Source organism: Gadus morhua, chromosome 1 (assembly GCF_902167405.1).
Source record: "Gadus morhua chromosome 1, gadMor3.0, whole genome shotgun sequence".
NCBI lineage: Eukaryota > Metazoa > Chordata > Actinopteri > Gadiformes > Gadidae > Gadus > Gadus morhua.
The window spans coordinates 28,605,866-28,620,354 of record NC_044048.1 but is presented as its reverse complement, the minus strand read 5'-3'; the positions used below and the strand labels follow the sequence as shown (position 1 = coordinate 28,620,354).

The window sequence follows — 14,489 nt, the reverse complement described above, 5'->3', positions numbered from 1 at the left end:
AAAAATGTAAATAAAATATCAACATTGGGTTCATCATTAAGGGTTCATCACCACTGCCAGGTAGACAGTATTACCAAGAAAGTATTACCAAAACTGCCCTCTGTATACAAATATACAGAGGGCATATAAAGCTGCACCACCCCCACACCTCGGATTATCAGATCATATCTCCTTGACACTGATTCCATCTTATAAACCAGTTGCTGTAGAACCAAACCAGCTGTGATGAGAGTACAGGTATGGAGTGAGGAAGCTGTTACATCGCTACAGGTCTGTTTTGAGAGCACAGTATGGGAGGTATTTTCGCAGGGAGCCAACTTGGAGGAGTACACCTCTAACGTCCTGGACTACATTCAGTTTTGCACCGAGACAGTACTGCGCACCAGAACCATCAAGGTGTTCCCTGATCAGAAACCCTGGTTTGACGGTAATGTCAGGTCGCTGCTTGGGGTGAGAGATACTCCCTTCAGGTCGGGTGAAATGCTGGGCTATAGAACTGCCTGACGAGACCTAAAAAAGGGCATTAAAGAGGCCAAAGGCAAGTACAGACAGCGCATTAAGGGTCACTTTGAAAACACGGACCCCAGGAGCATGTGGAAAGTCAACAAAAGTATAACTGACAAATAAAATAAAATATAAGACCAGTGTGATGACCTCGCTCTGGATGGTTGTGCAGGGGATTGTGGAGGCGTGTCTCTGGTGCGGCAGCAGGAGCTGTAACACACCCGAGGCCCTATCGTGTACCCAGCGCAATTGACTTTCTACACTGACGCATGGGTTGTTGCTAGTTTGCAACTGGTGCAGAGTGTTCTTTTCCCTCCTGCGCCACACGTTGTTAAATTAGGGAATGATCTTGCGCCCCAAGGGGTGGTTCGGCGAAAGGAGGCGGCGTGTTCTGGCGCAAACATTCCCTGGTGATATTTTGCAATTTCAGAAAACAATTCCGCCACAAACCTGGTTTAAAGTCGGTGGCGCGTTGTCCAGATGCTATTTTAAGGGCGCATGCATAATGTTGCTTGTGCACCTCGCGCATACACTTAGCTTCTTTCATCTACCTAGCCACACATTCTTGGTAAATTATTTGGGAAAGAACAGCTGATACAGTGGTAATAAGTTGTACTTTTAAATCAATGCATCTGCAAACACCGTACAGCAAACACATATTTTCTTGACACAGACATCGTGTACAAGCCCATAACTTTTAGGATTGATGAGTATTTGATCGTGAGAAAACATTGTTTTACCGCGAGTGAGTGTTAAAAGATTGAAGGAATGCGCGCGCGTTTGTGTATATGTAAAATAATTAATGAATGCGGGTGCGCGTATGTGCGTCCATCTGTTTAAACACACGCAAACTAAACACGTAACACATAATACAGTCCATGGCAATATATATTAACGGGAGGACACATGCATATTAGGAACACAAGGCGATAACAATAATGCATATGATACTGATAAGAAACAATGTTTATTAATGTATTTATGTATGTTTATTATGTATGTATATCATTAAATAGAACCACAGTTACCGCATATCACATGTGTGTTAAGTTTTCTTTGCCAACATTTATTTGAGGACTCAGTATTTCTGAAGTTGTGGAAGAAAACGCTATTCCACGTGTGAATTAGGCCATATTATTTGGCCATAAACTGAGCCGTTTGAAGTTTGAAATTCATGTGGGCATGCATCCGTCTCATCGGAGACTGCAAAAGCGCTGTCGAAATATCAACTTAAATCCACTACCATCGTCCCTATCCCCAAAGAATCTGCCATTACCTGCCAGCCACCAGCCACCAGTTTGCCCATCAGGCAAACAGATCCACAGAGGACGCTGTCTCCATCGCACTCCACACAGCCCTGTCCCCCCTGGAGTACCCCAACACATCTGTAAGGATGCTCTTTGTGGACTTCAGCTCTGCCTTCAACACCACAATCCCCCATAAACTGGTCCTCAAACTCATTCATCTTGGTCTCCCCACCTCACTCTGCTCATGGATCCTGGACTTTGTTTCAAACAGACCGCAGAATGTCAGAGTAGGGGACCTGACATCCTCAACTATAACCTTGAACACCGGTGCGCCCCAGGGGTGTGTACTCAGCCCAGCCCTCTACACCCTCTTCACCATGACTGCGTACCCATCCATTCAACCAACACCATAATCAAATGTGTTGATGACACCACTGTGGGGGGGCTCATTGGTGACCACAATGAGTGCCATTATAGGCAGGAGGTCCAACACATGGCAGAGTGGTGTGTGGACTTTAGGAGGTCCAAGAGGACCACGCAGACCCCAATTACCATCAAAAGGGAAGAAGTGGGGAGGGTGGACTCTGTTCAATTCCTGTGGACGTACAACACCAAGGACCTAACATGGGCTACTAACATCTCCAACCTTGTAAAGAGGGCCCAGAAGAGGCTCTTCTTTCTACTGAAGCTCCAACAGGCTGGTTTATCTTCACACCGGCTCATTCACTTTGATAGGAGCACAATTGAGAGCATCCTCTGCCAGGGCTGCAGTGTGTGGTATGCAGGCTGCACAGCGGAGAGCAGGAGGGACTTGGCCAGGGTGGTTAGGTCAGCAAAAAAGATCATAGGAGCTGAGCTCCCAGGCCGGGACTCTGTGTGTGCTGACCGCCGGAAGAGGAAGGCAAGGTCAATCAGCACAGATAAAACTCACCCTGGAGACACCTTGTTTGTCCCCCTCCCATCAGGGAAAAGGTACCGCACACTGCAGGCCCGCACCACAAGACTGAGGAACAGCTTTTTCCCAAGAGCTGTAGCCTCCATCACCCCCTCAACCCCCTAATAAAGAACTAAGGACAACTCTCCTCCAGGAGCAGTAGCTTCAGACCCCCACAACCCCCCCGCCCCGCCCCTCCACACACACACACACAACAGACTGGACTTGATGGGCACAATATGTACAGGGTGATGTGTGTGTGTGTGTGTGTGTGTGTGTGTGTGTGTGTGTGTGTGTGTGTGTGTGTGTGTGTGTGTGTGTGTGTGTGTGTGTGTGTGTGTGTGTGTGTGTGTGTGTGTGTGTGTGTGCGCGAACTTAAACTGCTGCTAGAGACGGCATACCTGTATTTCGTTGTGTACTACAATGACAATTAAACTCCTTGAACCTTCACACATATTGTTGTGCTCTGTATCAAACAAGCAATAACACTTACCTCCCAATATAGATCATTCAATTCTGTATAGAGATAAACAATATAGTAACATGTCAGGACAGCAGTCAATATCATTCAGCATAACCCTGATACATGTTAGTTTAATGTAACATGATACATGTTAGTTTAATGTCTCATGATACATGTTAGTTCAATCTAAACACAATGCATGTCAGTAGTTTAATGTTATCATGATACATGATAGAGTTTAAAGTAACCATGATACTACATGTCAGAGTTTAATCTAACCCTTACCTCCTAGGACTATGATTGATATTATGAAAGATATGGATCCTATTATTACGAACTGCTCAATATATTCTATCTAAGTTATCTGCTACTCATTTCGAAAGTGAAACATGTGGAATAAAAACTTACCATCAAACTTCCTCTCCTGTTTCTGTGTTTTCTTCTTCTATAAAATAAAAATGTAAATAAAATATCAACATTGGGTTCATTACAAGGTCATCATCTAATAACTCCATCACTGCCAGCTAGGGTCACAGATATTATTGTGTTCTGTATCAAACCAGTAATAACACTTACCTCTTCAAGTTGTTTCATCAATGCTATATAGAGATAAACAATACAGTAACATGTCAGGACAGCAGTCACTATCATTAGTTAGTCTAATGTCACCATGGTTCTTACTGACTGCCCTTTATGCCTACTGGCATGTAGGGCAGCAACAAAGGATCTCCATTCCCGTCTGTTTAGGGTCAGGTTATAACCATGATACATGTTATTAAAATCTATAGATTAAACTAACATCGTGGTTATAACCATGATACATGTTCTTTAAATCTATAGATTAAACTAACATCATGGTTATAACCATGATACATGTTATTAAAATCTATAGATTAAACTAACATCATGGTTATAACCATGATACATGTAAGTTTAATGTAACCATGATGCATGTTAGTTGAATGAGTTGAATAAGCTTAATGTAACGCTTACCTCCCAGGACTATGATTGATATTATGAAACGTATCCATCCTATTATTATGAACTGCTCCATATATTCTAATCATGTATAATCAGCTGAATCAGTTCCTGGTTTCCACTCTGAATTAGCCTCTACACAGAAGAACATCTTGACAGACTGAATACGTGTAGGGAGACGGCTGCCATTATCGTGGTCAAACAAGGACAGAAGTCTTTCTACCCTTTGTCCCTGCTCTGTGTTGTCATGACGACTCAGTGAGCTACGTTATAAACGCCACTGAGCTGACGTTATGCTGGCCTGATCGCCCCAGCTATGAGAGTAGTGTCTTATATACATGGATAGCTCCATCCTATAATCTAATATCTAGAGGATGTTGTTCAGTAGGTCTGCCACTCTGGTCCCTCTGCTAGGTAGGCTCTGACTCTCTGGTACAATTAGATGAAATGTTTTGAATCACAGCGATATCATTTGACTTGGTGTGAGTTAGTAATACTTGCCAATGTCTGGATATTAATAAATGATCTGTTACTGATTAACAAAGTGAAACATGTGGAATAAGAACTTACCCCAACACTCCCACACCTGATCCCGTGTTTCCTTTGTAAATAAAATAAAAATGTGAATCAAAAAATTAACATTGGGTTGATTACATGTCATCATCAGTGGTGGATTAAGGTGGTCATTGGCCCCTAGGCTTCTACTTTGTGAGGCCCCCTTACTGATCACGCAGACAAAACTAAATTTAGTGCCATGTGTAAACAGAGGAATATATCATGGCCCTCACGCACACACTCGGGGAGCACTGGCACACACACACACACACACACACACACACACACACACACACACACACACACACACACACACACACACACACACACACACACACACACACACACACACACACACACACACACACACACATTGAGACGGCCTTCACTAAAACAGTATTGATACAGAAACAAGTGTGAGTTCCCCATAGCTGCTGCGACCACGTATTTCTGGGGACCGACCGACCGACAGAGAACTCCTTAATGAGGCTGGTAAAATCCAGTTTGCGCAGAATATCGCTCTCAACGGACAGATCAGAGACAGGAGATTCAGTCTGTTTTGGCCCATTGTGGATCTCAGTCTTTCTGTAACTAGCACCAATTTTCAAAAGGAGCGCCCCCTGCTGGCATTGGCCACAGGCAAAGTTATAAACAGTCAGAGTGCTATATATCGACAAATGGAAACACTTGTGCTTTTCGCTTTTCAGACATTCTGCCTCTTTGCCGTCCAGCAGACGTGACGTATTCCTTTGCAACCAAACTGACTTTATGAACCTGGTCACATGACATGGCCCACATATCTAGCCAATCAGCTGCTTCACTTTTTAATGGTTCTTGTTATGGGCCAATAGGGGTCAAGTCTTTTTTTATTTTAAGTAAAATTGAAAATAGTCTGGCCAATCCAGGGCCCCTTGCACACCTGGGCCCCTAGGCTCAGCCGAGGCTAGCCTGGGTGTTAATCCGCCTCTGGTCATCATCTAATAACTCCACCACTGCCAGCTAGGGTCACACATGTTATTGTGTTCTGTATCAAACCAGTAATAACACTTACCATCTCATTTATTTGTTTTTCCCATTCTGTAGAGAGAAACAACACATCAACATGTCAGGACAGCAGTCACATCATTCAGCATAACCCTGATTCATGTTAGTTGAATCCAACCATGATACATGTTAGTTTAATGTAACATGATTCATGTTAGTTTAATCATGGTTTCCACTCTGAATTAGCCTCTACACAGAAGAACATCTTGACAGACTGAATACGTGTAGGGAGACGGCTGCCATTATCGTGGTCAAACAACGACAGAAGTCTTTCTACCCTTTGTCCCTGCTCTGTGTTGTCATGACGACTCAGTGAGCTACGTTATAAATGCCACTGAGCTGACGTTATGCTGGCCACATCGCCCCAACTATGAGAGTAGTGTCTTATATACATGGATAGCTCCATTCTATAATCTAATATCTAGGTGATGTTTTTCAGTAGGTCTGCCACTCTGGTCCCTCTGATAGGTAGGCTCTGACTCTTTGGTACAATTAGATGAAAGGTTTTGAGTCACAGTGATATCATTTGACTTGGTGTGTGTCCGTAACCCTTGCAAATGACTTGATATTAATAAATGATCTGTTACTCATTCAGAAAGTGAATCATGTAGAATAAGAACTTACCAGTTAAATCCCTTTCCATTTTCAGCCATCTATAAAACAATGCTATGAAGTGATAAACAACACATGTCAGAACAGAGGTCACCATCATTCAGCATAACCCTGTGCATGTTAGTTTAATGTTAACATGATTCATGCTAGTTTAATGTAAGCATGATATATGCTAGTTGAATGTAACTATGATACATATGTTAGTTGAATATAACCATGATATATGTTAGAGTTGAATGCAACCATGATACTTGTCAGAGTTTCATGTAATATGATAAATGTAAGGTTAATGCAACCATGATACATGTTAAGAGTTGAATGTAACATGATACATGTTAAGAGTTGAATATAACATGATACATAAAGAGTTGAATGTAACGCTTACCTCCCAGGACTAACGAAATAATGAAACATATGCATCCTATTATTATGAACGCAATTGCCACATATGTAATACATGTAGAATCAGCTGAATCAGTTCCTGGCTGTATCTGCACCCCTCCCACAGAATCACATCTGAAACCAGAAGGACAAAACCACGTTTAGTTCTAAGAGTAGTAGACTGGGTGTTGGACTCCAGGTTTAAAAGGTACTGGGTTCGATCCCCAATGTCCACAACCAACCCATAGGCCTTCAGGAAGGTTCTTGAGCTAGATGCCTGACCCCTACCTGTTCCTAATGACCTGTATCTCCCTGTATCTGAATTCACTGTACACCGCTTTGGAGAAAATGACTGAATGGTAAGTTATATATATTGTCAAGCATGAACAACACTTTCATAATATCTTATTCTGCCATTCGTATTATTAAATAGAAGAGTAAAGTATATAACATTATGGCTATGGTATGTATTTTAAGAACAGGCAAAAAGCCACACCAGTACATGATATATTGCCGAGGCCTAATTCTTAACAACCATTATTGTACTTTATGTATAGATTGTTTAACTAACTCCACTTACATCGTGTGGGGTTGGCATGACAATGTGGTCTCTGAGAATGTGTCTTTATCTGCTGACTCACTACAGAAGAATCCATCCCGGATCACACACTCAGTATCTGATGTTGGAGTACAGAACTTCTTCTCCTTCTGACCTGTCAATCACAACAGTTACAGAGGAACCTCAGACAAACTGAGAGTACACAACTTCTGATATAAACATGAACAACACAACTTCTGATATAAACATGAACAACACAACTTCTGATATAAACATGAACAACACAACTTCTGATATAAACATGAACAACACAACTTATCTGATATCCACATGACCAAACACAACTTCTGATATAAACATGAACAACACAACTTTTCTGATATAAACATGAACAACACAACGTCCTCATCAACACAACATATGGGGGTTGCATGGGGGGCGTTTCCATTTAATAATATAGATGTACCTCTGACACACTGTGTACAGGCAGAGCACTGCTTCTGTCCGCTAAGGCCTTCTTTGAAAGTATCATCGGGGCACTTTGAGCACAATGTATTGGTTGTCGCTGTGCAATCCCTATGAACCCTATATCCTGTTGGAAAGAACGTTAAAATATGTTGTTTACCAGAGGATTTGGTTGAAGAAATCATACAGAGCTATTTTGGACAACAGCTTGACAACAGCTGGGTTAATGGACTCTTACCACCAGGACATGAAAGGCAGCAGAGCTGTCCCACTCTGTATTCATCACTGGTACACGATGGTGATGCAGTACTAGTAACGCCATGAGTATTACAAACTGAACATAATAGGAACATGATTTGTAAGAACATGGTGGTCCAGTTTGAATGACCTTCAACCATCTGATGTTATTTGGCAGATTTTCGGCAGATATTTCTTCTGTGTCTTGTTATTCAGCCAAGGCCAAATAAGGTTTATTGTTTTATTGTGCTTCGTATATTATAAATACATGGGCCACACACTTTATACTTTGGCTGCCATATCATCATTGCCATGCAGCTACAGACTTTTCTTGAAGTTCAGAAACATCTGGAGAGATAAAAGAAAATATTCAGGAGTTAATAAATGTAATTTTTTATTTTTATATAACCTATTTAACCAGGAGAAAAACCAGAGATTAAAAATCTCTTTTTCAAAGGTGACCTGGCCAAGACAGGCAGCAGCACAATGAACCACAGTTACAGACAAACAGTTACAGACAAACACACAGGGACAACAATTTAAATAGCACTAAAATAAAGCAAATCAAAAAGTATCCTTAACACTTTTCTCTAAACCAAAATAATATGACGTTTGAAAACATTAGAGCTGTTAAACAAAGTGTTGTTAACCTTGTCTGTATGCATTAACTGTGATCTAATACTTATTTTGCTGTGACAAAGAAAATACATCTGTCAGTGTTATAAGTGTCTCACAAATATAATGTATCACTTTAATGTTCATTGGGCTACATCATTTTCTAGATTGATTTGGTCTTTGGATCCTTTGTTTAATATAGGATTACTTTGGTTGAAACACTCCACCTTACTCATCCCAAACTAAACCCCAAACAGTCATCTGGCTGCTGAAGATCTCAGGGCCTAGGGGCTGATCACCAGCCTGGAGGCCTGGGTGTAGGCCTGGACACAATGAGCAGGCCCCAGGCCTAGGGGCTGATCCCCAGCCTGGAGGACTGGGTGTAGGCCTGGACACAATGAGCAGGCCGCGGGCCTACAGGAGGTCTGCACCTGGAGTTGAGGCTCTTAAAGTTTGCCTCGTAATGACAGAATGAGCCTCCATTCTGATAGGCGCCACAACAACAGATTACATTTATCAGATAATATAATTCATGGAGAAACAGTGATCTGTGCTGAGGTGACGTAATCATGTCACGCTGTCCACACACTGATTCTAGGGGTGGGAGATCAGACCGCCACTTGGTCACCAAAGTTACAGTCTGTAACACAGTAATTACTGCTGAACTGGGAAGGGACATTTTTGGGTTCAAATCAAAATCAAAAAACGAGTAACTTCTCAAGGCTGCAGTGTACACGCTCAATTAAGAGTTATAGTTTATGAACTCAGGGGTCATTCATGAAACATCTGCAATATATCCATCTGTGCCAGGACCACAAATGAGGCAGCAGGTTGTGTGTGACCTCTCCTGCCCTCAACAGTACTATATTTTTATGACAGTGAGAGATATGCCCTTTGAGTTCTTCTTGTCCAAGGCGGTGTTTGTGCAATGCATTTAATCCGCCATGTGGAGGCGACACCGCGTTCACATGACAGTATGCCTCTGTAACTTTTACTAGGGTTGTCCTCAATTTGATTTTGCAAAGTCAAATATGAATCTTGATCTCAGACCCATCAATGACGACGAGCACCTCTACCAACAAATTCACCTTTCACAATATGATGACAACGTGCACATCCGTTCATGTCATTCAATTGGGAAGAAAATATAGTATATTATTCGCCATAGTTATTCTAAAATAGAAAAATATAATAATAATGTACCGTAATTAATATAAAACATTAAGACCCAACCAGTGGCAGGTGTGTGTCATTTGACATTCATTTAATAACACCGCAAATCACTCATTCGTTTTCTGGTTAACCCATCGGAATGTCTTTCTGGGTCGGAGAAGATTTGAGGTTGCCCCTCGTAAAAAACTTTTTTGGGCCTGTGGACTTAAAGACTAATGATTCATGATGGTACAGAGGCTAGCCTCAACTGGTTCTCAACTGGTCCAGAGGCTAGCCTCAACTGGTTCTAAACTGGTCCGGAGGCTACCCTGAGGACCAGTTGAGATCCAGTACAATAAACCGTAGAAAAGGCAACATATAAAAGACGTTTTAAACTGAGAACCACGGCAGAGCTAATAAGATTGACTGGAGTCTACTGCTTTTCAGTGAACTGAAGTTCGAAAATACAAATCATTCATAACTCGACACTGACCTTATCGACGATGTCGCCTTAGGAGACTGAATTCTGGCTGAAAAACGTGGAAAGACGTTAGGGAAACAAAATGTATTTCAAATAGTTTGAGGCATCGCACATTAGATCTTGTTTTCTTTGTCTCTGTGACTGTATGAAATAAGACTGGAAAATGAAAGCTCAAAGTTCAGCAGTATTGGCATGGACATGAAGGAGTTATATGGTGTCCGTTGCGTTCAGCAGTACTTGGCGTGGACATGAAGGAGTATATGGTGTCCATAGTACATTCTACATGACAATGCCTAAATAAGGGCAGTACTGTTCTGTTTGTGGATCAACAGGATTATTAGAAATATATTAAAAGTGGGTCACATATATTTGGGAAGATACTTTCGAAATTCCCTATATGTATGTAAATATATATATATATACATAAATATATGACATTACTGCATAGTAATGCCATTTGAAAGTAAAAACTTTCAAGGGCATGGGCATAAACTGTAGTTGAGGATTTCTAATTCATAAAGCCATGAATAGATAAATGAGGCCATAACATTAATTAAAGAAGCATGATGTAATGCACAACTGTTCCTTCAGTGCTGAGGATTGTTAGGGATGGGGTCAGGGTTTGGAGCTGAAGTTAAGAGCCTGCCCTGTGTTCAGGTGAGGAGGAATTTTATTGATTGAACTTTAGCCAGGATCAAAATAGAATTAAATTGATAAGATTGCTGACAATAATGCAAGGCAGAGAAGGTCATTCATACATTCTTATATCAAAACATCTGGAGCAGGTAGGGGTTAGACAGTACAGAGACGGGTCATTAAGGAGCAGGTAGGGGTTAGACAGTACAGAAACAGGTCATTAAGGGCCGGTTAGGGGTTAGACAGTGCAGAGACAGGTCATTAAGGAGCAGGTAGGGGTTAGACAGTACAGAGACAGGTCATTAAGGAGCAGGTAGGGGTTAGACAGTACAGAGACAGGTCATTAAGGGATGGGTACGGGTTAGACAGTACAGAGACAGGTCATTAAGGGGCGGGTAGGGGTTAGACAGTACAGAGACTGTCACGGTCGGGTGCTTGGGGGCAGCAGGAACAAGGAGGGGTAGTTCCAAATGCAGACGACTCAGGATATTACAAAAAAAGGCCTTTAATAAAGAAACTCTAAGGGCCCTATCTTGCATCCGGCGCAAGTGACTTAGTCACTGGCGCATGTGTCGTTGCTAGTTTACAACTGGCGCAGAGCGTTCTTTTCCCACCACCGCCACTCGCCGGTAAATTAGGGATTGATCATGCGCCCCAAGGGGCGGTTCGAAGAGAAGGAGGAGGCGTGTTCTGGCGCAAACGGTATTTTGCCGTTTCTGAATACCATTGCGCTACTGACCAGGAAATACCTGGTTTAAAGTCAGTGGCGCGTTGTTCAGATGCTATTTTAAGGGCGCATGCATACATGCGCATGCGATGCATACGGATTGCTTGTGCACCTCGCGCATACACTTTGCTTCTCTCATCTACCTAGCCGCACATTCTTGGTAAATTATTTGGGAAAGAATGGCTGATGCAGCGGTAATAAGTTGTAGGCCTTCTTTTAAATCAATGCATCTGCAAACACCGTACAGCAAACACATATTTTCTTGACACATACATCGTGTAGGCCTACATGCCCATAACTTTTAGGGTTGATGAGTATTTGATTGTGAAAAACATTGTTTTACCGCGAGTGAGTGTTAAAAAGAATGAATGAATACGGGCGCGCGTGTGTGCTCTCTCTGTTTAACACACGCAAACTAAACACGTAACGCATAATACAATCAATGGCAATGTCTATTACCGCGGGGACACATGCATATTAGGATAGCATGCAATACTGATAAGAAACAATGTTTATAATGTAGGTTTGCGTATATCATTAAATAGAACCACAGTCATATGTTATATCATATACGTTTTCTTTGCCGAAATTTATTTGAGGACTCAGTATTTCTGAAGTTGTGGAAGAAAACCCCTTATTCCATGTGTGAATTAGGCCATATTATTTGGCAATAAACTGAGCCATTTGCAGTTTGAAATTCATGTGCATCTGTCTCATCGGAGACTGCAGACGCGCTGTCACGATAGCGCCGCGACGCAAGTGTCATTTATCCGCCTGTAAAATAGCGATAGCGCCGTAGAACCGCCCACAAAGCTACTTGCGCTTTGCGCTACCCACTTGCGTTTCAGACCGTTAAAATAGGGCCCAATGTCTCTGTTCCATGAACAGGCAGAAAAACACGACAATTGGGGACCCACGAGGAATAAGGGACTTGACCCAAAACAACAAACTGAGAAGGGATCCAAGGAAGTGAACCTGGATATAGTGGGAGAGACTGATGAGGGAATGAGGTGCAGGCGGGAAGATTGACAAGAACGCACAGGGGAAGGGGAATGAAGGGATTGGAGAAGTCAAAGAGCATCTGGTGGACAGGGAGAGAACGAACACTGAACAACAGAGAGACAAAGTGAGACCAGGACCTTAAGGCCCAGATCCAGACGTCCCACCAGGTCTGTCAGGAGAACCGAGCAGGGTGGGTGGAGGTGGTCTGGAGGAGAGATTCAGGGGCAAGTGGGCTGATAGCCGGATAGACCAGCCGGGAACCTTAGGGGAGGAGCAGGAGACCCCAGGGGACGGCCCGGGAAGGAGCAGGAGACCCCAGGGGACGGCCCGGGAAGGAGCAGGAGACCCCAGGGGACGGCCCGGGGAGGAGCAGGAGACCCCAGGGGACGGCCCGGGAAGGAGCAGGAGACCCCAGGGGACGGCCCGGGCGCTGGACGCTAGACAGACCAGCAGACATGCAGAGCCGCTCTGGAGGACGACTCGGGGACCGGGAGGTGAAACAGTGGTATCACCAATAACTCTCAGGGACATTAACCCTTTCTTTACATGAGTATCATGACCGTTTACTATAAATTGCATTGCTAATGTATTATATTAACCTGTTGGTTTGATAAGGGATAGACTTGTAAATTATCACAGTAAGAAAAGAATAAACAAGTTCACCAATAACATTGGTATGAATCTAATAGTACACATGGAATATTACATTGATATTCTTTGTCAGGGGGAGCGGGAACTTATTCGAACCCTACGTTATACGTCCACCGTGACACATGCCGTCTCCCCTGGCCTTGGCGCCATCATTTCAGCAGGGCTGTAGTAGTACGTTTTCATCTACTGCAGGAATGCACTTAGTGCAGTGTAAAACCTCTTTATTTACAGATTTAAGATTTAACAAATAGTATTTAGAATAATTCACCACTTAATTCGTGCTTATGTATCTTAACAACCTGTAACCGGTATATATTTGTGTCGACACTCACCACTGTAGCTGAACAGAATGACACAATAGCAAATGTCAGTGAAATAAATATATAATAAAAGTAAGATCATAAATAAATGTCCAATTTGTATGACCTTTAACTATAACAGTTCGACCGATTGTGATGGCAGCAAAGTTGTGCAGCTGTGTTTCAGTGCAAGTTATTCAATGCAAAATAAGGTTTATTTTTTTGACATGCTTTCATTCAAAATATATATGGTCCACACTATATTTTGGCTGCCATCATTTTCATGTTGAAGTTCTGAAATATTTGGGAAGAGACAAAAAAGAAACAAAAACTAACAATAAATGCAATATTTTACAAGAAAGAAATCCGACTGAATGTGCAACGTTAAAGGCACCCAGTGCAACTTTCGAGGCAAAAATGAACATTCAATTTCTAGTCTTTTTTACACGTGGTATATTTCAATAACTCCCTACCATTACATATCGACATTCAAGGAGCGAAGATGAGACGTCGTTGTGTGGTGAGAACTGATAGAAAATCGTAAACAAAAACAATGGGCGCCAGCTTCTTTATTTATTGTAACCTACAAAAAATAACCCAGGATTCCAGTCGGCAAGCCTCAGAGTTTTCCGAACACGTGACGTCGAGACCGTTGAGACCGGTGATCGATGACAACACATAACGTTACGGTCCACGCAAAAGTTAGAAAACAAAACCTTTCTACATACCTCGTTGCTGGAATCTTCCTCCATCAGGTGAAAACCCTCCAGGGCTTTCTGCTTTGTTGCTCGGGGAGGACGATGTGCCATCCTTACAGAAATGAGAAAACCACGGGCGCAGAAAAAGCAGCACAAAACGGTACAAAACGGCACAAAACGGTACAAAATGGTACAACATTTGAATGTGGGTGCGTATCGTAAAGTATGTACACACTTAGAAAACAATTC

The 14,489-nt window shown here is 42.4% G+C and overlaps 1 long non-coding RNA gene across 1 annotated transcript; it reads right to left on the bottom strand.

Annotated features, from left to right (window-relative positions):
- Position 1: 1 nt before the first annotated feature.
- LOC115533613 (uncharacterized) lies at positions 2-4,348 on the bottom strand. Its single transcript, XR_003974219.1, has 3 exons — positions 3,557-4,348; positions 3,179-3,201; positions 2-220 (listed from the first exon to the last, which is right to left on the bottom strand). It is a non-coding gene; the product is annotated as an uncharacterized LOC115533613 (long non-coding RNA).
- Positions 4,349-14,489: the final 10,141 nt, after the last annotated feature.